Source organism: Pinus tabuliformis, chromosome 1_1 (assembly GCF_031772625.1).
Source record: "Pinus tabuliformis cultivar Carrire ecotype Pingquan chromosome 1_1, CPIR1, whole genome shotgun sequence".
NCBI classification, from domain to species: domain Eukaryota; kingdom Viridiplantae; phylum Streptophyta; class Pinopsida; order Pinales; family Pinaceae; genus Pinus; species Pinus tabuliformis.
This window is the reverse complement of record NC_142297.1, coordinates 994,077,138-994,103,773: the sequence shown is the minus strand read 5'-3', so window position 1 is coordinate 994,103,773 and position 26,636 is coordinate 994,077,138. Positions and strand designations below refer to the sequence as shown.

At 35.3% G+C, this 26,636-nt stretch overlaps 2 pseudogenes; both read right to left on the bottom strand.

The window, feature by feature from the left end:
* Window positions 1-6,565: 6,565 nt before the first annotated feature.
* Window positions 6,566-7,123, bottom strand: LOC149217911 (F-box protein At5g46170 pseudogene; annotated as a pseudogene).
* A 480-nt stretch (window positions 7,124-7,603) lies between these two features.
* LOC149217910 (F-box protein At5g46170 pseudogene) lies at window positions 7,604-9,421 on the bottom strand (annotated as a pseudogene).
* Between the last annotated feature and the right edge of the window lie 17,215 nt (window positions 9,422-26,636).

Here is a 26,636-nt window from a genome sequence, read left to right as displayed (position 1 = left end):
CAATATTATTATTTTTTACATTTAGTTCATTAATTCATTTGACTTAAAAAAAAAAAAAAACAAAAAATTACTTATTAGCGTCAAGTTGGTGTTTATAGGTTTATCATTATACACTATATTTGATTTATTATTTTATTATTAATTATTAACAAATAATAATAATTTGTCCCATTTTTCCTATCCATTGAAAAATAATCGTTTTTTAGTTGTTTCCCCTATAGCTGTTAAAAAAATAGTCATTTTTTAGTTGTTTCCCCTATAGCTATTACATGGTCCTAACTCCTTATTTAACTTGATGCTATGATTTGATTGTTTATCTTGTCCTGATGATGAACCACACTGGTTGGTTCTAAACGTGTTGGTCTCATTCTACCAATGTGATTTCCTCTGAAAATGTCTTCAAATAATCAAAATATGTCAGTTTTCCATCAAATGGAATTCTTGTCCTTGCAATTTTTCACACATCTTTAGAGGTATGTGTGTGTTAACGTAACATAACATGGTATAAAATGTGTAATTTAATATGTGTGTGTGTGTGTGTGTGTGCGTGCGCGCATGTGTGTGCATGATATACAAGGAGAGAGATAAGTTTAACATATTGAAAAATTATTTTTTTATGCAAAAGTATATATATATATATATATTTTTCAAAGTTGGTGAACTAATATTTTAATTGCATTTTGCAGACACATGTATTCATGTAAGTTTTTTTTCAATTGTTTAAATAAATTGAAAAACCAAAAGTACCCTTTTGAAGAGGACTTGTAAACAAAGAGAGTGGTATTTTTTTAATTTTTTGTTGTTGTTGATATTTTATGATATTAACTTTTTATTCAGCCTCTTTAAAAGAGTTCAAACAAATTTCAATCATTGTGTTTAAAATAAATTAGATGAAAAATATCATATGAATTCAAAAATGTCAAACTCATATGCCATTGGATAGAGGATTCATTCATGAATCCAACATGATCAAATCTTCCACCTAAGGATAAATTTAGCCCTAAGTCTGCTACGGTACAAAATGGTGTTGCAACAAATTTTGCAGAAGGGGTGCTAAAATTGTGGATTTTAGGCCTTAAAAGGCTCCACTAAGCACTTAAAACAATCAATCAAGTGCTTGATTTAGAAATTCAAATAACTTGATCAAGGGTTTAAGAAACCATTGATCGAGCCCTTAACATGGTTAAATAAAGGCTTGATCTAGCTTCAAATCTCAATCTAGCCTATAGCAGCTAGATCTACGTTTAAGGCTCAATCAAGCCACTTTTTTTAATTCCATGCCTAGGTTTTATTGGCAGAAAATTTAAAAACTATGGTTTGATCAAGCTCCTAGATAACCTCGGGATTAGTTTTTAAAGCCCTCAAAGAACTCGATCAAGCACTTAAATGGCTAAATCAAGCCATATTTTTTTCCACCCAAATGAACACTCTCTCGCCAAAAAGTGTAACCTAGCTCCATGCTTTCACCCAAAATTTGATAATGTGATTCTGTCAATGGGTCACATGTCTTTTGCAAAATGCAATAGGTCACAAATGCAAAATTCATAAGTAGGTTTGTCTCGACTGCTTTAATTGACTGTACATGCTTTCGACGTTCTTCATTTAGCACAATACCTTGCGTTCATATTGTAGACTTTAATTGATGCAAGCGACTATATTCCTCATTGGATATGTTGGAAAAAGCACCAAAGACTAGTTTTCTATTATGTTTGCTCAATGACAAAGAATGTGAATCTTGTTCTGATAGTGTGCAATGTTTAGGTACTTTGACCAATTTTCTTTTTCCTTCATGTTTTGTTGTCAATTGAATGATATTTTAGTGGAGAACAAGATGTTGTGGCATTGGATTCTCTATCAACAAGATGTGAACAATTGACACAACATTGCAACTTTTTTCCCTTTGACATTGATTTGAGCATTCTACGTAGTTTGTCAGTGCGGCTGACATTTTGGACACTATTAACTTGCAAAAGTTCATGAAAATGTACATGTGATATGGACAGTGAAATACACATGAGGTATAACACTTTTCATGAAGTGTTTGTTGAATAGAAACTCAAAGTAATATCTTTTATTTCTGCACTCCAAATGTATATGTTAGCATCAAGTATTTCACATCTCCATTGGATTGTAAAAGCCTTTCCCTCTATATGTCCATTTGCATATGGCATTAACAAGTTAATAATATAACCTTACCAATCTTTAATACATTTTTCATGTTCAATGATTTTGGCATGGAGGTGTTCTTCTAAGCATTCAATAGCTCTAATGTCGTAAATTAAGCAATTGTAAAAATTTTGTGCAATTGATTTTATCATAACAACTATGTCAAACCATGTTGAAAGTACACAAAAATATTCAAACAATGAGTCATGACAGTCATTGACAATATGACCATAGATCAAAAACCCTTGCTCCAATAGGATTTGTTTAACTGACAACATGTCAATTTTTTTGGAGGGATATTGGCATGGACAAATGAATGGAGCAATTGATCTAGGAGTCGAAGTTAGGATGTGTATTTTTCGTACAACAAGAGTGGTTCAAAATGGAAACACACAGGGTTCTTGTTATGTAATATAATATTATATTGATAACCATCAATGTCTTGATTGAAGTGAAGATATGGTTGCCCATTTGTGAATAGCCAAACATTGACTAGAACAAACAACCAATTAGAGAACCACTTGATGCAAAAAACATCTCCCCATAAGATAATTGTAGAAGAACCACAAAGAGAAGAAGGTGTAGACTTTTTTTGCAAGTATATTTGAACATCATTAACATAATGAAGGTATTCAAGATACTTAGGAGCAAGTTCATAATGTAGTGATTGCAAAGCGACATCATGCTGACAACTCAAGCAGTGGCAGAAGTGATTAAGAATCCCTTCTTGTATTTCAACTAAGGTATAGAGAAAGTGAATGAGGACAGTAAAAGAGTCAAATAGATAATCCCCTAGATAATATAAGAAATGTTGTAGCCTATATAAATTTAATCTAGATAACTTGTGATTGATTTCTTGCATGTTTGACTCATTTAGTGCAAAAGCAGTTTTCATTTCCATATGGTCTGATGAGTGAATATGGAAAGTTGTCAAATCCAAGATTGGTTTACAATGGAAAACACCTGAAATATGTTCAATAGTAACTACCAAGTATCATTGAAGAAGATTATGCAATTTTCTATATAGGGTGTAGTCTCCTTTCTATTATATTCTTGCTCACCATTTAGCCAAACATGAGCGTCTAACATTGGGACAAAGAAAATGAAGAAGTTGTAAGGAAATTTGAAAATGGCATTGTTTAAATGTGATCAAAGAGAGACAAAATATAACGACATAATTAAATAGAAAAAATTGATTATAAGCAACATTGCATATTAAGAAAGCAATAGTAAATCTACAAAGTAGTATAAAACACAATTCAAATACATCGTAACCAAATGACAAGTTTGCATGAGTTCCTAAATCAGATTCAAAAGCTTTTCAATTATTGAGGAAAACATATATATTTTGTCATATTTTGAGCACTACGCTAATTGGACAAGAGTCCAAGAGGCCTAGACTATTGGTCAAAGACCCTAGCTAAAGTGTTCTATATTGTTTCATCAAGCATAAAAAAAATTGACTTGAGGCATTACAATATATGTAGCACCATAATAAATTACACAATATATGAAATAACCTATCAAGAAAATGCTGAAGTACTCTATATACATTTCCATATATTTTAATAGTCAAATTGACTGAGTCCCTTATCTTACATACAAGAAAATATCATACATCAATTTGATACATAATTTAGCCATAACCTTAAAATTTATTATTAAGGATAATGAAGATTTCTAATTGCCATATGAAAATTAGATTGATAAAAGTGTTTAATATAATATTATTTCCTAAAATTTTGCAATTCAATCAAATTATATATTAAAATAAAATGATCTCTCTATATAAAAATAATGTGAAATTTTATTTGGGTTTACTGTGCATGGTTGAGAGAGATGATTGGGATACTTTCTACTGAAATTAAATTAGCTCGAGTAAGTTAAGGTTTGATGTAACAAGTTTAAGAAAATAAATAAATTTAGTAAAATGTAAATCTAAAATATAAGAATATTTTCTATATAAAAAATAAAAAATAATCATGGTAGGCAAAAATTTAAAATTTAGATAAATATCAAATAAAAATATATGCAGGAAAAATTTCAAAAGTTTCTCGCATCGTAAACAAACAACAAAAACGCCCCCTCCCTAATAAGAAATTTTAAATATTTCATTCATCATATATTATAAATGGATAAAAAATATATATATATATATATAAAATGTTATGTGAAAATTTTAAATATTCCATCCAACATACATTATGAATATAAAAGCTTTCACTCTCTTGTAAAAAAAAAATTCGGTTAAGAAAGGAGAAGATTTACATAATAAACAACTTTCATTCTTTTTTAGAAAAAGAAATTTTGAACATTACAAATAATAAAGATCATGAACAAATTTTTTAAGTGTAAGTAACTAGGAATTGCACTACATGTTGCAAAGGAAACCTTGTAAGGAAGTAGCTTAGGAAGTGTAAGAATGAGTAGCATTAAATTGTTACTCTTCTATGATGACAGTGAAAATCATTTACTATATATAGTGATTATTGTACATTTTTCTAAATTTCATTATAAATGCCAATTAATCAAGAAATAGTTACAACCAATATGGAAATTATGATTCCATCATATAATTTTACATTTATACCTTTCTTCCACAACTGTTTTTCCTTAGCATGGAACTTCACTTTAGATAATATGATTTCATCCTATGATAGTCTTCAAATCCACATCCACAAATATAATTGACATCTACTACAAGATGAAACCACACTTTTAAGTTTTAAGAAGCATATTTGATTTTAATTTTTAAGAATAAAATTTTACAAAAGAAATTCTAATGCTGCTCGTTAAAATTACCCAGAAAAATAAAACAGAAGGAATACAATAATTATACTTTTGACACACCATAAGCATTGAAGGCGGAGAGTAATATACCTAGCACATAATTATGTCAAACAATATCATACTTCAAGCACTTGGTATATATGAACAATGAAACCTTAAATGAAAACGATTTCCATCAGAGATGAGATATCATCTCTTCAAATCTCAACCTAACCTCATACCAACGAGCACGATTAGACCAAGTTTCTTGTTGGGATCTTAAAAATGTTAGTATTGGCGAGAGGGGATGAAATCAAGTGCGAGGGAACAAAATTACAATACCATAGCTCTCTGTGCAGGATAGAGTATTATAAAATTCAAACAAAAGCACTTCTATTATACCAAAAGCAAGGAAAGTAAATTGGATAAATGATTAACCATTTCAATACTACCAAAGCAAAAAGAATCCATCAAAGATGGTATTTTATAATTTTTGACTTCTAACTACATATGTGGGTGGCTAAATTAAAATCAATTTTGGGTTATAATGATAATATTATGAAGCTTCAAACTTAACAATTTACAATGGGAGACCTGAGCACTTACAACATAATCCTCATCACTGGAGAATGAATCTAGCTGTGCATGCGAAATTTCAGATTGTCTTTAAAGGATCATGTGCAAAGTTTACTAGACCAGCCGGAAACCACAAATACAAGAAGAAATTTTGCTTATATGAAAAACATAATCTCATAGTATTGTCCCGAGAACACAAGGTTGGACTTTCTTGTGTCGAAGATCTATTATCTATGCATCAAAGAAATTGAGGTCTGGTCATACTCGATATAAGAAGCTCCAAAAAGCCTAATCGTTAAAGGTTGTAATATGATAAGGAATTCAATTGGATGCCTAGCTTGCAGATCAATTTTTCAAAAGAAATTTGTGCTCAATAGACCAGCCGGAAACCACAAATACAAGAAGAAATTTTCCTTACATGAAAAACATAATCTCATAGTATTGTCCCGAGAACACAAGCTTGGACTTTCTTGTGTCGAAGATCTATTATCTATGCATCAAAGAAATTGAGGTCTGGTCATACTCGGTAGAAGAAGCTCCAAAAAGCCTAATCGTTAAAGGTTGTAATATGATAAAGGAATTCAATTGGATGCCTAGCTTGTAGATCAATTTTTCAAAAGAAATTTATGCTCAAGAAACAAACTTACGTGTGAGCAGCCCAGTCAACCTTATGTTCTGTGTCAGCTAGAAAGAATTCATTTCCAAAAGGTAAGTCCTCTTCTTCACCATTTCCTTCGTGGCTGCACAAATGGCTCATCAAATTACCCTACTAGAAAAGTTTATGTATCCTTCTTAATTGGTTGATCACTAGGCCTAATGGAAATAAGGGTTGCTCTCTCCCTCCCACCACCTTCTATAAGCTCAAGATATGGGGCATACTGGAGCTTCATATTCAAGGCTGAAATCTATGTCTGATTCCTAGAAGCTGAGGCCATTAGTGGCTTGTCCCTGAACTCTCACAACTGTTCTTTCCCCATACAGAGCATCCCTTGTCCCTTGTTGGATGATCATAAATTATCTGTTTTAACAGAAAATGCCTTGCAGAAGCTGCAATTCACGAGCTTATGGTCCAAACTACTCTCAACTTCAACCAACCATTCGTGCAGAATGATTTTGGTATACTGTCGTTATCATCCAAAATCTTGTTAGATTCCCTCGTTCTTCGAATAGCACAACGTAGATTTTCCCTTGAATTCTTCTCACAGAAATACGATGTGGATCCTAATATTACAAAACTCTCCACCGGGAAGCTCAATGCGAAGACTTTGGATCTCCTTGAAGTCAGCACCTCACTGGGGGAATGATGTGAAACCTCGACAAGAACTACCTTCTTCATCCCGAGGATTTGTTGCAATGTCTGTAAGGGCTTAACTATACTACCAATCACAAGTTTAACAAAAAGACCTATAAAGTCCCCACTCCTACCGCTCAAACTCCCGCTCTCCTCACCAGAGATCACGCAGTCCACCTTCACCACGACATCCTCCACCTGCGACACCAAACCGTTAAGACATTTCGAAACAACCGAGCACCGCCCTAGGGCTTTGGTGTCACCTAGCTTGTTAAAGATCACCAAAACTAATGAATTGGGAAGATGATCAAATTGATCCATTACACACCATAATCATTGAAGACGGAAAGTAATATACTTGGAACATAATTATGTTAAAAAATACCAGACTTCAAGCACTTGCTATATTTGAACAATGAAACCTTAAATGCAAACAATTTCCATCAAATACCAGATATCATATCTTCAAATCTCAACCTAACCTCATACCAACGAGCACAATCAGACCAAGTTTCTTGGTGGGATCTTAAAAATTATATTATTGGCGAGAGCAAGGATGAAATCACGTGCTAGGGAACAAATTTACAATACGATATCTCTCTGCGTAGGATAGAGTATTATAAAATTAAAACAAAAGCACTTATATTACACCAAAAGATAGGAAAGTAAATTGGATAAATGATTAAACATTTCAATATTTCCAAAGCTTGAAGTGTGTAAGAACATTTGAAGGAGTTTAAATGTAAAAAGGATCCATCAAATATGGTATTTTAAACTTTTTGACTTCTAACTACATCGTTCTTAATCGTCGATCGCTAGGCCTAATGGAAACACGGGTTGCTCCCTCCATTTCACCACCTTTTGGAAGCTTAAGATATGGGCATACCAGAGATTCATATTCAAGGCCGGAACTTGTGTCCGATTCGCAAAAGCCGAGGCTGCTAGTGGCTTGTCCCTAAACTTCTGCAATTGTTCTTTCCCCATACAGAGCATCCCCTATCCATATGCATCGGTGAGAATGAGGTTCTGAAGCTTTGGATGATCAGAAATTATCTGTTGTAACAAATAATGTCTTGGATAAGCTGCAATTCAGGGGCTTATGGTCCAAAATACTCTCAGCTTCAACCAGCCATCTGTGTACAATGATTCTGGTATACTGCCATTATCATCCAAACTCTCATTAGATTCATCCATTGTTCGAATAGCAGAACGAGGACTTTTCCTCAAATTATTCTCACAGAAATATGATGTGGATCCCAATATCACGCATCTCTCAAGCGTACTACCAAATTTGGCTCTCCACCTCAACAACACGCCATCCTCAATGCCAAGCTCTCCATCGGGAAGCTCAATGCGAAGATTTTGAATCTCCTTGAAGTTTTTCAACACCTCGCCAGGGGAATGATGTGAAACCTTGGCAAGAACAGCCTTCTTCGTCTCGAGGATCTGTTGCAATGCCTGTAAGGGCTTAACTATACTACTGATCGCAAGTTTACCAAAAAGACCTATAAAGCCCCTGCTCCTATCGCTCAAACTCCCACTCTCCTCACCAGAGATCACGCAATCCACCTTCACCAAGACATCCTCCCCCTGCGACACCAATCCGTTAAAATGTTTCGAAACATCCAAGCACCGCCCTAGGGCTTGTTGGGGATTTTTCTGGCAAAATCCCAAAAAAAAATAAATTAAACTCCACAGAGGCAATGCTCTGTTTCTACCTTTCCAGGATCTTTTGTGCACAGGGAAGTTTAAAATTTTTTTACTGAGGAACAGAGTATTTCACCACCATAAAATGATTGATATTCATTTAAAATAAAAATGCCTGAAACAACATATTTCTTCCTCTTTTACTCAGAGGGATTTACCAAAAACAACATTCAACCAAAACTCTATTTTCACCTGAGAATTTACTGAGCTGGGTTTACTGTTGTAAAACCCATTTTACATTACTGTTGTAAAACAAATTTTTTACATACACAGTAAAAATTTCATTACATTCACTTATATAAAAAAAACTGTGCGCTCTTTTCTTTTTGCATTTCAATGCAAATCCAATACATTAAAAAGAGTGATCTATCCACTGCTGTGCATCTCCCTTGGTTTTTCCACTGCTGCGAGCTTCACCACCACTCAGCAAAAACACACACTATACTTTTACGCTCCCCTGTTCTTTTTTGTTCATGCACTGCTGTGCAAATTTTCTCTATTCTCTTTCGGTGCCCCCGAGCTCTCACATATTACAAAAAGTCAACCAAAAAAAATAATATGCGAGCTCCTTTTTTTTAAATATTACATTGCGTAAAAAAAACAAACTTACCATGCCTTTCTTTAAATTCTCCATAAGTTCATGCAATTAAAACTGAGACATTTCAGCTACTATCTACGAACAAAAATTAATTCATTAAATTTCTTTTCGGCGGTCAACCCAAAGGCTTTTACTCCACGTAATGTTTTAATGTTGGTTTGTATGCAGCTTCGGACAATCGACGGTGGAGAGCGAAGGATTAAATCGGACGGCTGGAATGGATATCGAGAGGCATTACATAACTGAACAATAGCACCCGAGAAATTACGTTTGCTTACGTATGGGGAGAGCCACGCGTCTGCACCATATCGCATCGGGTTCAAAATTACGGAAACCACTTTTACGCAAAAGCGGTCCGAGATCCTTCAAGGTGGTTTGAGGTTTCATTCTGGCGGTTTTGGGCTTGTACGTCTGCCCAGTTGAAATTAGATTTCAACACTCCCCTTTAATTTCAACTGCTGGGCATTCGGTCATACCCAGACACTTCCTCAAAAATTCAAAGCTTTTCTGATCCAAAGGCTTTGTCAAGATGTCTGCTACCTGTTCTTGAGTCCTGCAATGTTCTAGGACAATTTCTCCATTGTTCACCAATTCTCTGATGTAGTGAAACCTTGTATCAATGTGTTTCGTTCTCTTATGAAACACTGAATTCTTTGACAATGCAATAGCTGAGCTATTGTCACAAAAAATCACTGTCGCCTTTGCCTGCTCTTGGCCTAAACTTCTCAACATTCTTCTCATCCACACTGCTTGACATGCTGCTGCTGTAGCTGCCACATATTCAACCTCTGTTGTAGACAATGCTACAATGGACTGCTTCTTAGAAGCCCATGAAATGGCTCCTGAACCCATATGAAAAACATAACTGGAAGTGCTTTTCCGATCATCTACACTTCCAGCCCAATCACTATCAGTGTATCCAACCAAATCTGAATGTTCTGAGACAGTATATAAAATTCCAAACATTTTGGTACCTTTGACATACCTTAAAATTATTTTTGCTGCCTGCCAATTTGCCTCCTTTGGTCTCTCCATGAATCTGGAAATTAAACTAACAGCAAACATAATGTCAGGCCTAGTAGCTGTTAAATACATAAGGCTGCCAACAATACTTTTGTACAAACTAGGATCAAAATCCTTGCTGCTGTCCTTTCTGCTGAGTTTTAATCCCATTACTGTGGGAGTGATCGCTGCCTTGCACTCTTGCATGTTAAATCTGCCCAACACTTGATTTACATATCTAGCTTGTGAGATAAAAATTCCTTTTTCATTTTGATCTACTTCTATGCCTAAGAATTATCTCAAGAAACCCATGTCAGTCATTTCAAATTCTTCCTTCATGACTGATTTAAAATTCTTAATGAGCTGATCATCATTACCTGTGAAAATAACATCATCAACATATAAGACAACAATTAAAATTTTACCATCTTTTTCTTTGATGTAGACGGTGGGTTCTCCTTCACATTTGTCGAATTCATTATCCAATAGATATGAATCTATCCTGCTGTACCATGCTCTTGGCGCTTGCTTCAGCCCATAAAGAGCTTTCTTCAATTTGCACACTTTGTGCTCTTCACCTTTCTTCTCATAGCCGAGAGGCTGTTCAACATAAACCTCTTCCTTTAACACTCCATTTAGGAATGCTGACTTCACGTCCATTTGATAGACTTTCCATTTGTTTTGTGCTGCTATGGACAACACTGCTCTCACGGTTTCCATTCTTGCAACCGGGGCGAAAGTCTCCTCATAATCTCTCCCATACTGCTGCTTGTACCCTTTGACAACCAGCCTTGCCTTGTGCCTTTCTATCTTGCCTTCAGCATTGCTCTTGGTTTTGTAAACCCATTTTACTCCAATGACTTCTTTACCTTTTGGTAGCTCAACCAAATCCCATGTTTTGTTTCTCTCTATGGCATTCATTTCCTCATCCATAGCTTCTATCCATTTCTTATCTTTGATTGCATCTTCGAAATGAATAGGATCATCAACATGACAATACAAGGCAAATAAGGAATTCATTCCTTCATCATAAATATCACTTAGATTTCTAAACTTCTTACCTCTTTCATTTGGTGTGCAAGTGCTTGATGATGCACTTGAGTTTCCTCCTTGTGGTGTGCTTGGAGAAGCACTCTCATTTATCCTCAATGGTGTCCCTTGCTGTCCTTGTGTTGGCGCTGTTGTTTGGGGATGCATTTCAGCCACCTCCTCATCATCTTCATCATGAGACAAACAGTTTTTAACATTAACTGTCTTCTCTATGCTTCCATCCCAAACTTCCTCCTCAATGAATTGAACATCTCTGCTGACGAAAAACTTCTTGGTGGATGGGATATACAACCTGTAGGCTTTGGATTCCTCACTGTATCCAATGAAGATGCATTTCTCCCCTTTGCTGTCCAACTTCCTCCTCAGCTGATCTGGTATGTGTGCATAGGCCACACATCCAAAAACTCTCATGTGGGTGACTCCTTGCTTTCTCCCACTCCATGCTTCTTCCGGCACTTTGTTCAACACTGCTTTTGTAGGACACCTGTTCAAAATATACACTGCACAATTTACAGCTTCGGCCCAATAATCATTTGGCAAATGCTTTGCCTTCAGCATGCTCATCGCCATATCCATGATGGTCCTGTTCTTCCTTTCAGCAACTCCATTTTGCTGTGGGGTGTACCTTGCTGTAAACTGTTTGTGAATTCCATTTTCTCTACAAAATCTTAGGAATTCCTTGGAGATATACTCACCTCCTCTATCAGTTCTCAAAACTTTAATATGCAGCCCGCTTTGGTTTTCCACAAATGCCTTGAAATTTTCGAATTTCTCAAACACTTCACTTTTGTTTTTAAGGAAATATACCCAAGTTTTTCTTGTAAAATCATCAATGAATGTTAGGAAATATTGGCTGCCTGCTAATGATGGAGCTTGCATCGATCCACATAAATCTGAGTGGATGATCTCTAAGGGTGCCTTTGCCCTTATGCTTTTACCTGATGGAAAATTTTCTCTATGTTGTTTCCCCAAAATGCAACCTTCACAAAGGCTGTCCGGTTTCTCTATCAATGGTAGTCCTCTTACCATTCCTTTCCTACTCAACAAATTTAGACCTCAAAAATTGAGATGTCCAAATCTCAAATTCCACAACCAATTTTCATCCTTTGGCACGCTTTGGAAAGCCTCTTGGGTAACTGCTGCAATTTCATTTTTATTTTTCAAATCTGCCCTGATCCTGAGAGGGAACATCCTGTTCCTTGTCATTTTTACTTCAGCAATGCATCTTTTGCTGGGTGCTGTATCCATGATGGTGCATACATCATTTTTAAAGAAAATATTGTACCCCTTATGGACAAGCTATCCAATACTCAAGAGGTTACATCTCATTCCGGGGACATAGTAAACATCTGCTATGGTTTTCCTTTCTCCTTGCTTTGTAAATATTTTTACCTCTCATTTTCCCATAACAGAGATTTTGTTATCAGTTCCAAGTGTAACTTCTGATTTCACATTCTGATCTAGAGCAGAAAAGAAGGCTATGTTCCCTGTCATATGGTTGCTACAACCTAAGTCTAAAAACCATATGTCTTCACTGTTTGTTTCAGCCATGTTACAAGCTAACAACACATTATTTTGGTTGATGTTTTCTCTAGTGACATTTGCATTTTGTCTATTACTCATATCATGCTGCTTCTTCCTACATTCACTGGCATAATGCCCATATTTTTTACAATAATAGCATTGGACATTGGATTTTTCATACCTTTGTCATTGAGCATGATGTTGTCCTCCTTGTTGGCTGCTGCCTTGGCCTTGGTTCTGATTTGGATTGCTGCCTCTTCCTCGTGCATTTGGTGGGCTGTTCCTTCCACCTCTGTTCTGGCTTCTACCTCTTCCTCTCTTGTTTCCTCTGCCTTGACCTCTTCCTCTTCCAAAAGACATCTGGGTCTTGAAGGCTTGCTCTAGAGATGAGTTTTCATTCCTACTCAACCTCTGCTCATGTGTTATCAGTGATGCATGTAGCTCATCAACTGAAAATTTTGAGAGATCCTTTGTCTCTTCAATGGTGGTGACAATCGCATCAAACTTTGAGGGTAAGACCCTCAATATTTTCTCCACAATCCTCCTATCTTCAAGGGTTTCTCCATGAGTCCTTATCTGTGTGACCAAACCAATTACATGTGTGAAAAATGAGTCAATGTTGTCTGACTCCTTCATGCACAGATTCTCAAAATCTTTCCTCAGCAATTGTAGTTTTGCTGTCTTCACTCTCTCCATGCCTTGATAGGCTGTCTTGAGGGTTTGCCATGCTTCATTGGATGTCTTAGCTACTGCTAACCTTGGAAACACGCTTCCATGCACTGCTTGATACAAGAAGAAAAGGGCTTTTGAATCCTTCTTCTTGCAGCTCTTCAGCAGATCCTTCTCTCCTTGAGTTAATGCATTAAACTCATTTTCATCTGCTGGTTGTTCAAAACCTTCCTCAACTATTTCCCATAAGTCTTGGGAAGCAAACAAGGCTTTCATTGTTATTGCCCAATAGTCATAGTTTTTACCATCAAATAATGGGAGCTGCATACCCATGCTATTACTGGTGCTTGTGCCAGCCATTCTTGCAGCCTCAACTATGCTTCAATTTCTTGACTGTGTATTTTAAAACAGCTGACTGCTTCTTCAGCGACACATAAAAAAACTTTGTGAAATACCTGAATATTTTCTTGACTGAGCCTTCACTCTGCTGGAGAAGATCTACTGCTGGAACAAAAAGACTCCTCCTTTCAGATTCTTTGTCACCTTCAAAGAGCCTAAGCCTACTCTGATACCACTGTTGGGGATTTTTCTGGCAAAATCCCAAAAACAAACAAAATAAACTCCACAGAGGCAATGCTCTGTTTCTATCTTTCCAGGATCTTTTGTGCACAGGGAAGTTTAAAAAAAAATTACTGAGGAACAGAGTATTTCACCACCATAAAATGATTGATATTCATTTAAAATAAAAATGCCTGAAACAACATATTTCTTCCTCTTTTACTGAGAGGGATTTACCAAAAACAACATTTAACCAAAACTTTGTTTTCACCTGAGAATTTACTGAGCTGGGTTTACTGCTGTAAAACCCATTTTACATTACTGCTGTAAAACAAATTGTTTACATACACAGTAAAAATTTCATTACATTCACTTATATAAAAAAAACTGTGTGCTCTTTTCTTTTTGCATTTCAATGCAAATCCAATACATTAAAAAGAGTGATCTATGCACTGCTGTGCATCTCCCTTGGTTTTTCCACTGCTGCGAGCTTCACCACCACTCAGCAAAAACACACACTATACTTTTACGCTCCCCTGTTCTTTTTTGTTCATGCACTGCTATGCAAATTTTCTCTATTCTCTTTCGCTGCCCTCGAGCTCTCACATATTACAAAAAGTCAACCAAAAAAAAAATATACGAGCTCCTTTTTTTTAAATATTACATTGCGTAAAAAAAACAAACTTACCATGCCTTTCTTTGAATTCTCCATACATTCGTGCAATTAAAACTGAGACATTTCACCTACTATCTACGAACAAAAATTAATTCATTAAATTTCTTTTCGGCGGTCAACCCAAAGGCTTTTACTCCACCTAATGTTTTAATGTTGGTTTGTATGCAGCTTCGGACAATCGACGGCGGAGAGCGAAGGATTAAATTGGACGGCTGGAATGGATATCGGGAGGCATTACATAACTGAACAATAGCACCCAAGAAATTACGTTTGCTTACGTATGGGGAGAGCCACGCGTCTGCACCATATCGCATCGGGTTCAAAATTACGGAAACCACTTTTACGCAAAAGCGGTTCGAGATCCTTCAAGGTGGTTTGAGGTTTCATTCTGGCGGTTTTGGGCGTGTACGTCTGCCCAGTTGAAATTAGATTTCAACAGGGCTCTGATGTCGCCTAACTTGTAAAAGATCACCATAACTAACGGATTGGGAAGACGATCAAATTGATCCGTTATAGGAATTTGAACCTCCGAGCTCGCGTTATTATTTTGCTTGCACCCGAATTCCAAATACATGCTTCCTCACACCCTTCAATGGAAAAAAGGAAAACTAGCTTCCATTTTGAAGGTTAAAACCCCGCGGAAACATAAATATTCTTTGCTTTTCACCTTTACATCTTGAAGATTATTTGAAAGATTCACCTCTACGATACAGTCCACAGGCTCACAAATTAAAAGAAGATAAATGCAACGATTTTTATTTCTTCTTTTTTCCTTTTTCGTCGGTTGGGAAAATGTTTAGACCTCAAATCTTACTGAATAGATAGATCTGCCTCTTGGCACCTTTCTTCCTCCCATACCGGGGCCCCAGCGTGAAGAAGGCTTGCAGAGACTGTTGCAGTATTTATTCTTCAGACTTTGCAAACTTTTCGCCGCATATTTTTCCAGATACTCGATTTTGGAGGACGCAGGCCGAGATACACACTTTATACATGCCAAAAGATCTGATTCTGCCAACGCATTCAAGTTTTGGAACTTGAGAACTTGGATCTGCGTGGCCCAGAAGCCTGTGAAAACCCGTGAAGTCCTGTGCGAGCACGGGCGAGCGCGACCCCTCGTAGATATTGTTTGGAAGCCATTAACCCTTGATTTCTCTCAGCGCTATCCTAGGATGCCCACCGAAATGAATCATGATACTCTAAGTCTATCACGCTATTACATCGAATCTCGTTAGAACGAATTATAACTCACTGGTACCAGTTTTTAATTTGATGGCAGAGGCTATTTCTATCGTATAACACCTGAATCACATAAAGGGACAAGTGGGAGGGGAGTTATTTTTAGAGGGAAATGCATTATGATGTAAATATGAAAAGTAATGAAACCTATGTAGAAAATTTTAAATTTTTTATACATTATATAAATTTTTTATACATTATGATCTCTTAAAATCCATAGCCAAAAATTATTTATTTTAGATATGTTTATTTAAGAAGATCAATTTCTTGAATTCTTGATCTACTTGAGAAGAAATTACAGAAAGTATAAGTAAATAAAACAAAATTTCAACAAAGTTAAAAAATAAATGCTCACGAGATCTTATAAGTTAGTAACTATATAACAATAAAACTTTTTTAATAGAATTTTGGAAGAAATGCTCGCAAGATTCTAAAAACTAATTGTTTGGACTAATTTAACTATATTAATTGAAATGGAATTTTTCTTGTATAGCTGTTGCTTGGACCCAAAGAAAATTATAGAAAGGTGAAGGGAAAAGAACAAGGTCAAATAAAAAATTAACAAAGAAAAAAATTATGATTAATGGAATTGGAATTGAAAATAGAGGGAAAAAAAAGGGTTATAGAAAAAGTCAAAAAAAATATCAGTCAAATTAAGAATAATAAAACTAAAAATAAAAATAAAAAAATAGTGGAAAAGTTTTTTTTAAGGCTATTTGTAACATCCCTACCGTAATAACTCGTCATAATAACAGTTATGAAACATTTACGGGTTGGTTGTAACTGAGGGTCCGTAGTAACTCAACGTAAATTAACAGTTATGAATAGTTAACAGTTAGTATTCGGAACAGATTCTTGGATTCGGAACTCATTCTTGGATTCGGATTTTAACCTGGATCTCAGCAAAGGATCAGAAGGGGGGTGTCTCTTTGCTCTTTTCTGGAGATAGTTTATTCAGCTCCGTTTTCTCCGCTCCCTAAACTTGATCACTCGGCTCTAATGCCCTGTTTGGATTTTGGATTTCGTTTTCATCCAGCTTGGGGTCTTTCATATTTCTCAGATAGCAGCACTATTTCCTTGATGTGGAGATATGTGGCTCTTCTTTTGACAACCCTTAGACCCGTTCTCCAATGGTAACCCGAACTTATTGAGAGTTTCCTGTAAAATTAAGGTCAAGTTGTAGCTCTCTGGACATCGAGAACTAATTCTTGGCGTTGGTTAAATGGATTGGGGAGATATTACGAGATACCGGGTTAAGCAAGCTTCTTGGATGTTACGCTTTGTGCCGGCATTATAGTTTTGCTCGATTCAATCTCATGTGTATATCAATTGTTATGTCGATGGAAGAGGGTTCGAGCAGTTTCCAGACGGATTTTACAATCGCAATCTCTTCGACCGGGGAATCCGTTTCATCATTGTTCAAGGCGGATTTCAGAATAGCAATCTGTACCAATTGTTTCAAGATGTGCCGAATTGTTTCAAGGCATGTTAAACGAATATGTTCGACCATAAGTCAGATTGAATATAAGTCAGATGGAAAATATGAAGGTCGTGTGTTCGGTCGACAATGCTGTCGCCTCTGTATCTGTATACTTGTTGAGAGATTGTCGTGTGTCCCTGTCTGTATTTTTTGTTGAGAGGGCGTACTGAATATATGAATCGTGTGTTCCATCCACGTTACTTTGTATCTTTGTTTGGAGAGGGTTAAACTGAATATTTGAAGGTCCTCTGTTCGGTCAATGTTACTCTGTGTCTTTGTTGGGTCCTGCGTTGGATCTTTGTTGGGAGAGCGCGAGTCTGCGTCAGACCGGATATATGAAGGTCGCGTGTTTGATCAACGCTCAACGCAGCTAGCACTTCATAATTCTACCTCAAATCACGTTGGAGGTGAACAATGGCCACGAGCTTCGGCAAGGTGGATTGCGATGAACAAGATAAGTAACTTTCTCGCTTTCTAGAAGGGAAAAGATAAATATAAGTATGCTTTATTTGGGTATCTTTTGAAAGATTTCTTACCAAATATGGATAGAAATGCAAGGATGTAAGAGCTAGGTAAATATGTAGTTTTACCTCATAAAGTAAAAATGTAGATTTTTTTAGAAATACTACATGTGAATCTTGTGTTAAATGCTTTATGGTTCTAGCTAACTTTTGTTGTTTTGAAAATGCATTACATGCATGAGGAAGTTAGCTAGTGACGTGCTTTTAGGCACATAGTTATTCGTTTTTGTAGTTTCTTTTTGGTAAAAGAGTGCATACTTCAGGTATGAGGATGAAGGATTCCAGGAGAGTTTTCTTGGAAACAAAATAGTGGTTCTTTCTTTAAAAATATATATGAATAGTGTTCCTAATATATTGAAAACCCATACTTGTATTATTAAAAGAATATGTGCACTGCATATCCTAAAGAGGGGCTATTAGGATAAGCTAATGGATGCTCAAAGAACAGTCGTTGTGTTATGGAGATGTGTTCTTTGTATGTTAACAAAACTATGTTAATTTCTTGAAAAATAACTATGTGAAAGGAACGCATGTGCAAGGCGCAGAACAATACTTATTACTTGGTATGTAAACATAACCAATGTGTTATATGTTTTAAAAAGGAAACATGGACTTGTAAAACTAATGGTTAGATCTCTTAGAAAGAGATATGTACTGGTGTGAGTAAGCATTGTGAAAAGTAGAATAAGAATTTACTTGAATAGATGTACTAGTTAGTCAGTATGTTATGCTTGCTCATGCAGATGAGTAGAAGATCACTCTTAGAGGTTGTTTAATGAATTATTAATAATGTATCTAATATTGTTGCCAAAGCTTGTTGACAACTACATTGACAGGAGACGATGGCGGTTGATGCCAAAGGGGAAGTGATGTTTAACATTACGGCAGGAAAAGGATTATTGGTCCAGGCAGATGAGTTCAAGTTGCAGGATTGTCCATTACTAAAACAATCATGCCACAAGGAGTGTTGTATGTGGCAGTATGTAAGTAAAAGATTACATGAAAACTGTATTAGATTTTAGCTAGTCATGTGACAACTTAATGATAATTCATTGTAATGATTTTAATAACAATGGTTAAGGGATGGAATCCCTTATAAGCCATTGAGTGAGGGGTGAAAACCCTCACGAGCATTTAATAATAAGATTAAATGTTTGCGGGTTTTCACCCTACGGGGTTTCCAGGTACATCGGTGTTCAATGTTGTGATTGCCTTTTGTGTCAATTTGATGATGTTGAATACTTGATGATGATGATTCTTTACTGGTTGCGATACTCATAATGCCCAAGTAAGAGATTAATGAATATGGTTACAGAAAACATGAAATGGATGCAAGGTGGATGCAAGGTTCATGAGACAGTTTATGTTATTACACTACAGCAGTGGTTGTTAAGGGTTATGTGTCTTACTGTTCTCTACTGTAATTACTTTATGTACTAATGAACTTTATATCTAATGGTTAACGATGAATGTGGAGTTGTGAATTGGATAATTACTTGTGGTAATTTGTATAAAAATTCTAACTCCCTACCTTTTACATGTGAGGTTACCGGGGTATGTGACACTATTTTCCTTAAAATTTATAATCTTATAGAAAAAAACTACAATTCATGAAAATGCAAAAAAAAATCAAATGGTTAAATAAAAAATAAATAAATAAAACAAAAAATTAATAACTAATAGAAAAATGGAAATTACTAATCAACACCCATAATAACACCTATAATAAGAGCTCAACCAATAACCTTAAAAATAAATAAATTTAAATAATAATAAAAAATAGAAAAAAACGAATTCTTAATTATAAATTATAGATAAATATAACTTAATTAAACTAAAAAACAATAAAGCATGAAAAATAAAACAACTAATAAAATATTGTATTGTTGAATGCCATCACCAAAAATTAAAAAATATGATTAACTAATATTGTTTATATATATATATATATATATATATATATATATATATATATATATATATGTGTGTGTGTGTTTTATTTTTTATTAATATATATAATTTTGGAATTGTAGTTACTTTCTAGAGTTTCAGGTGCTCGATAGAAAAAATTGTCGTGAAATCTTGATTTGTGTTATTTAAACTATTTTTTTGATTGTATATATGGATTCATCACTATGAAAAACCATTAGGACACTTCTATTGTGCAGGATTACCCATCAAACTTGTGGCCAGATTTTAGAGAAATTAAACAAGAAACATTAGCACTAAAGACAACTCCTATAATTTTTTATAATTAAATTATTAAAATATGTTTTTAATATAATACACTATAATTGAAACAATAGGAAAAAAATAAAATTAAAATTAAAAAATGAGTAACTAATAGAAATGACTAAACAACTCATACTAAGACTTCAACCAATCACCTTACAAATAAATAAATTTATATAATAATAAAAAACTAACAAAAATTGAATTCTTAATGTTAAATTATGGATAAACCACATAAATTTTTGGTCACAAACAAATTAATAGCGAATCAAAAACAAAAATGAATACCTATAACAATAAAAAACACCATATATAAAGACAGAAAATCACTATCATAAAATTAAGTTAAATAATTTTTATCACAATTTTTACAAATGTAATTTATTTCAAATTTATTTTTATTCATAACCAAATAACTCATTTTTATTAAAAAATAATAAATATCTTTCTTTTTGTAAATTTGGTAAGACTTTTCTTTTAGTGTTTTTACATGTCCATTATTTAGCCAGCTACGAAAAAAGTAGCACAAGATTTGAACCCAAGACTTCATTTCCATAACCATTACCACTTAAGCTACGCCAAACAAAAAATAAAAATAAAATAAATAAATATCATTCTGCAAAATATTTATATCGTTATAGTTTTATATTTTACCATTAAAAGATTAAATTTAAAGTTATTTTTATAAGTGTTTCAACTTCTTAATGAATTCATCAATAACATCAAATTTTATACTTAAAATTTTCTAGTTTTCTATGAACTCACCAAATTTTTTTACGCACTAACAATATGGTTTCAATAGTTTAAAGCTGTATTTTGTAATTTTGCTTTTCAATGGTTTAAAGCTGTCTTTTGTAATGTCTGTGCAGATTTCCTCACATTCATTGTCGAATTGAGAAAAATGTGTCAAGGAGAGTGAAGCACTGGAAATCGGGTTTGAAGCAAGTCAAAGCCTGCAGACCGAAATAAAAGAGAGACTTGTTAAAGGCCAGAAGGCTACGATTCCTGCCAGTCAGCCGAGACCCCTGACCTCTGACAGCGAAAAACTACCAGTAGACACAGGAGACGAGAGTCTCGCAAAATCAGTTGAAGCCAAGCCAAAAATTGCGTGATATTCGAACATATTTCTGCGACCATTTCGGAGACAGATTGCGAGAATGAATAAGAAATTCGAACAAGATTGAAGAAAAATAACTGAACACGGAGAATATCTTTGACAAGAAGGTGCCTCCCTGGTGGGAACATATCACATTTAGAGCAATGTCAATCGACATTGAAACAGCTCATAACAAAAGAATAAAATAAGCGGGCATTCTCTAACCTCCCATGTTTCATCATAATCAAAAATGAAATTTACGAGCTAAAGATTGAAAATCTTCTATGATTGGGCGAATAAACAACATTTCGATGATGGGTGAATTTCGATGATGATATATCTGTAAGCTTCTGGACAGTCTTTTTTTGGAAGTTTTCTTGATTAATCTGCAGTATCAGTCCTATTTGTTTTTTATCCAGATATGGGACGGCCATGTTATGTAACAGAATTTTATATTCTCTTAAAATAATCCCTGATGTTTTTCTCTCTGAAAAAAAACAATATTTAAAGGAGTACATACACACACCGTAAACTTACAGTTAATGGAGTTGCCCAGCAAACGTTATGACAAATGTAGACCAAAAATAATATGGATTTGATCGCTGTTGAAGCGTCGAAGCTGCTCATAGCTTGTAGCAATGCTATGGATGAATTGTAAAACTCAGGCTTCATCTTCTAATTCAAAATATGCAAAAATTGAGGAGATGGCCGAATATATAAGTATTTTTTCAAATAAAAATTTTCAATACTGAAATGAAAAATAGAGTTCAGACACACAATCAAGACTTACCGTTAATGGCATCGTCCAACAGACATTATGACAAATGTGAATTTCATGAAGATAACTGGACGAAAAATATAATGGACCAAGCTAACAGGGTGGGGTTCTTTCCAGAGGGGCTTATCAAATACCAATGGATGGATGTAATAATGACTAAATAGTAGATAAGGAGGATAGAGAAAGTAGCAGTGACAATGAAGAAATCTCCCAATCTCGCAAACACAAGAGAATTGTCTATACTATTTTGGGAAATGCAGTGAACAAATGCAATCACCACCTAGACAGAGCTCAATAGAGGGGTCAATAAATCTTAAATTTACCGGCCATTAAATATGAGCTGTAATTAAATTTACAGATGAAATATTTTTTAGTAGTCATTAAACATGAGGTGTAGTCAAATATATAGATGAAATAATCTTTTTTCATGGGAATCAGATGATACAATTTCAATTTTTGTTGATTCAAATATATTTTTGAATGTCTAAATTGATTCAACATCTTGAAGAATCCCTATAGCACTCTAATTTTACAAATTAAACAACTTAAACTCAAATTTTTAAAAATCTGTTTGGAATTTTAGTTAAAGTTTACAAAAAAAATGTGAAAAAAAAACCGTTTCTTGTATAAGTTAAACTATGCCTTAAACATGATATATAGTAAGTAAATGCTTTCTATCATCACTAACACAGCAAAAAAAATAGACAATTACAAATCTTACTAACACCATTAAACACCATATTTATTAACAAAATAATCACTAACACTACATCAGTAAGAAATGTGAGGCCACATCATACTTTGGATCAGATGCCTAAATAAATAATCACTGGCAACACATCAGTAGGAAATGTGAGGCCACATCATACTTTGGATCTTATGCCACAATGCTCTTGACATCATCCACTCTAAATATCGTCAACTTTGAAATATGAGAAAACAAAATTAACTATGAAAACTCCATCAAATATTTACAAAAATTAAAAATAAGACAAAATTAAGAGTGGACATAATATATATGTCATTGCTATAAATGCAGTGACATAATAAATCAAATGTAAATTTGTAAAACATTTCTATATTTTCGCACTTCAACGTCAATATATATCAGAAAATTATAAAAACATTTATACTTCAATGTTGTAGATAATATTGAATTAATAATGATAAAAAAACCAATTACTAACTTAATAAATATTAAATTATCATTATTGGTCTATTATGATAATGTCACCTAGCAGAAGTTATGAAACTGTTGGGGATTTTTCTGTCAAAATCCCAAAAACACAATATAAAATGCACACAGAGAACAATGCTTTGTTTCTCTCCAGGATTTTCACACAGCGGAAAGCTAAAAATTATTTATCAGAACAGAGTATTACACCCATAAACTAGGATCTGTATTCATTAAAATGAAAAGCCTGATACAAAATTCTTCCTCTTCCTGCTCAGAGGGATTAACCAAAAGAAAAACACAGTACTACTCTATTCATTTAGTTTAGATTACATTCTATGCTGCTGCATATTGTAAAACATACATCACTTGCGCTGCTGCACTTCTACACCCTTACACACACACACTATATCCACTAAAACAGACAACCACAATTACATACAAAATCTGAATGGTTTTAATGAACAAAAATGGAGTCCTATACTGGGAACTGTTCGAGGCTGTCCTCCTCGTCCTCGGCTGAATTGAGCATTAACTGTGGTCGCTGGGAATTCAATGTGCAGGAGCTTGAACGCAACCTGCTTCCTTCTCGGCCATGCTGTAAATTGAAAGCTTCTACCTGCTATGCTGTACTGTTTCATGCTCACTTTAACAGCCTCCGCGCCAATTCTCTGTTTCTCCATATATTTGAAAAACATATGCAAAACACTGCTAAATCATGAAAGAATGGCCTTGGGCGGATTTCAAATATTATACAGTTTGGCTCCGGAAACCCATCGGGTCCGAGCTTCATCGCATAGCGCGCATATATGTAAAGTTTTGCACCCATGGTTTCCCCGATTGCGATATGCCGATCGCACTGTGTGCCGATACCTCGGATCATATATATATATACCTGAAATACATTAAAAATGCCCTGAGCGCGGACTTGAAAGTTTATCAAAAAACTATTTATAATGTTGTCGGGTCCGTTCCATCGCGTAGCAACTTTACTCATGTTAAAGACCCCGACCCTATGACATTGCCGATAGCGATGTGTCGATAGCGATATCGGCGATCGCTCATCGCAAACACAAAAGCTTCTTTATAAGTCCTTCACTTCGACTTCGCCGATGCGATATCGGCGATCGCTCGTCGGCGATATTTCATATCGCTGCCACTGCCTGCCTCCGATGCTCCAACCCGCCGATATGCCGACTTGCCGATACGCCGATGCGATCTGGACCGTTGATCGGTTAGATCTGACGGCTGAGGTTAAAGCGGATCTTTAAGCCTGCAAATTTATGTTGAAGCGAATTTTTCTCCTGATCCTTGGTGAAACGTACGGTTTATTGTCCTCATGCTGCTGCATGGCTCAACTGTATCGCAGTTGAAATTATATTTTCAACACTCCCCTTTAATTTCAACTGTCGGGCCTTCAATCATACCCAAACACTTCCTCAAAAATTCAAAGCTTTTCTGATCCAAAGGCTTTGTTAAAATATCTGCAAGCTGTTCCTGAGTCCTGCAATGTTGTAAACTGATTTCTCCATTAACCACCAATTCTCTGATGTAATGGAACTTTGTGTCAATGTGTTTGGTTCGTTTGTGAAACACAAAATTCTTGGACAGTGCAATAGCAGAGCTATTGTCACAATAAATTACTGTTGCTTTTGCCTGCGCTTGGCCTAAGCTTCTCAACATTCTTCTCATCCACATTGCTTGACATGCTGCTGCTGTAGCTGCCACATATTCTGCTTCTGCTGTAGACAACGCCACAATTGGCTGTTTCTTGGAAGCCCATGAAATGGCTCCTGAACCCATGTGAAAAACATAACCAGAAGTGCTTTTCCGATCATCTACACTTCCAGCCCAATCACTATCAGTGTATCCAACCAAATTTGAATTTTCTGAGACACTATATAATATGCCAAACATTTTGGTACCTTTGACATACCTTAAAATTCTTTTTGCTGCCTGCCAATGTGCCTCCTTTGGTCTCTCCATAAATCTGGAAATTAAACTAACAACATACATTAAATCAGGCCTAGTTGTTGTTAAATACATAAGGCTGCCCACAATGCTTTTATACAAGTTAGGATCAAAATCCTTGCTGCTGTCCTCTCTGCTGAGCTTTAATCCCATTACTGTGGGAGTGATGGCTGCCTTGCATTCTTGCATGTTAAATCTACCCAAAACTTGATTTATATATCTTGCTTGAGATATAAAAATTCCTTTTTCATTTTGATCTACTTCTATGCCTAAGAAGTATCTCAACAAACCCATGTCAGTCATTTCAAATTCATCCTTCATGACTGATTTAAAATTCTTAATAAGATTAACATCATTGCCTGTGAAAATAACATCATCAACATATAAGACAATAATCAAAATTTAACCATCCTTTTCCTTGATGTAGACTGTGGGTTCTCCTTCACATTTGTCAAATTCATTATCCAATAGATATGAATCTATCCTACTGTACCATGCTCTTGGCGCTTGCTTCAGCCCATAAAGAGCTTTCTTCAATTTGCACACTTTGTGCTCTTCTCCTTTCTTCTCATATCCGAGAGGCTGTTCAATGTACACCTCTTCTTTTAACACTCCATTTAGGAATGCTGACTTCACGTCCATTTGGTAGACTTTCCATTTGTTTTGTGCTGCTATAGACAGCACTGTTCTTACGATTTCCATTCTTGCAACCGGTGCGAAAGTCTCCTCATAATCTCTCCCATATTGCTGCTTGTACCCTTTGACAACAAGCCTTGCCTTGTGTCTTTCTATCTTGCCTTCAGCATTGCATTTGGTCTTATAGACCCATTTGACTCCGATAACTTCTTTACCTTTTGGTAGCTCAACCAAATCCCATGTCTTGTTTCTTTCTATGGCATTAATCTCCTCATCCATAGCTTCTATCCATTTCTTATCTTTAATTGCATCTTCGAAATGAATAGGGTCATCAACATGACAATACAAGGTAAATAAAGAATTCATTCCTTCATTATAAATGTCACTTATGTTTCTGAATTTCTTACCTCTTTCACTTGGTGTGCAAGTGCTTGAAGATGCACTTGAATTTCCTCCTTGTGGTGTGCTTGGAGAAGCACTCTCATTTCTCCTCAATGGTGTTCCTTGCTGTTCTTGTGTTGGCGCTGCAGTTTGGGGACACATTTCAGCCACCTCTTCATCATCTTCATCATGAGACAAACAGTTTTTAACATTCACTGTTTTCTCTATGCTTCCATCCCAAGCTTCCTCTTCAATGAATTGAACATCTCTGCTGACAAAAAACTTCTTGGTAGATGGGATATACAACCTGTAGGCTTTGGATTCCTCACTGTATCTAATGAAGATGCATTTCTCCCCTTTGCTGTCCAACTTCCTCCTTAGCTGATCTGGAATGTGTACATAGGCCACACATCCAAAAACTTTCATGTGGGTGACTCCTTGCTTTCTCCCACTCCATGCCTCTTCTGGCACTTCGTTCATCACAGCTTTTGTAGGACACCTATTCAAGATATATACTGCACAATTTACAGCTTCAGCCCAATAAT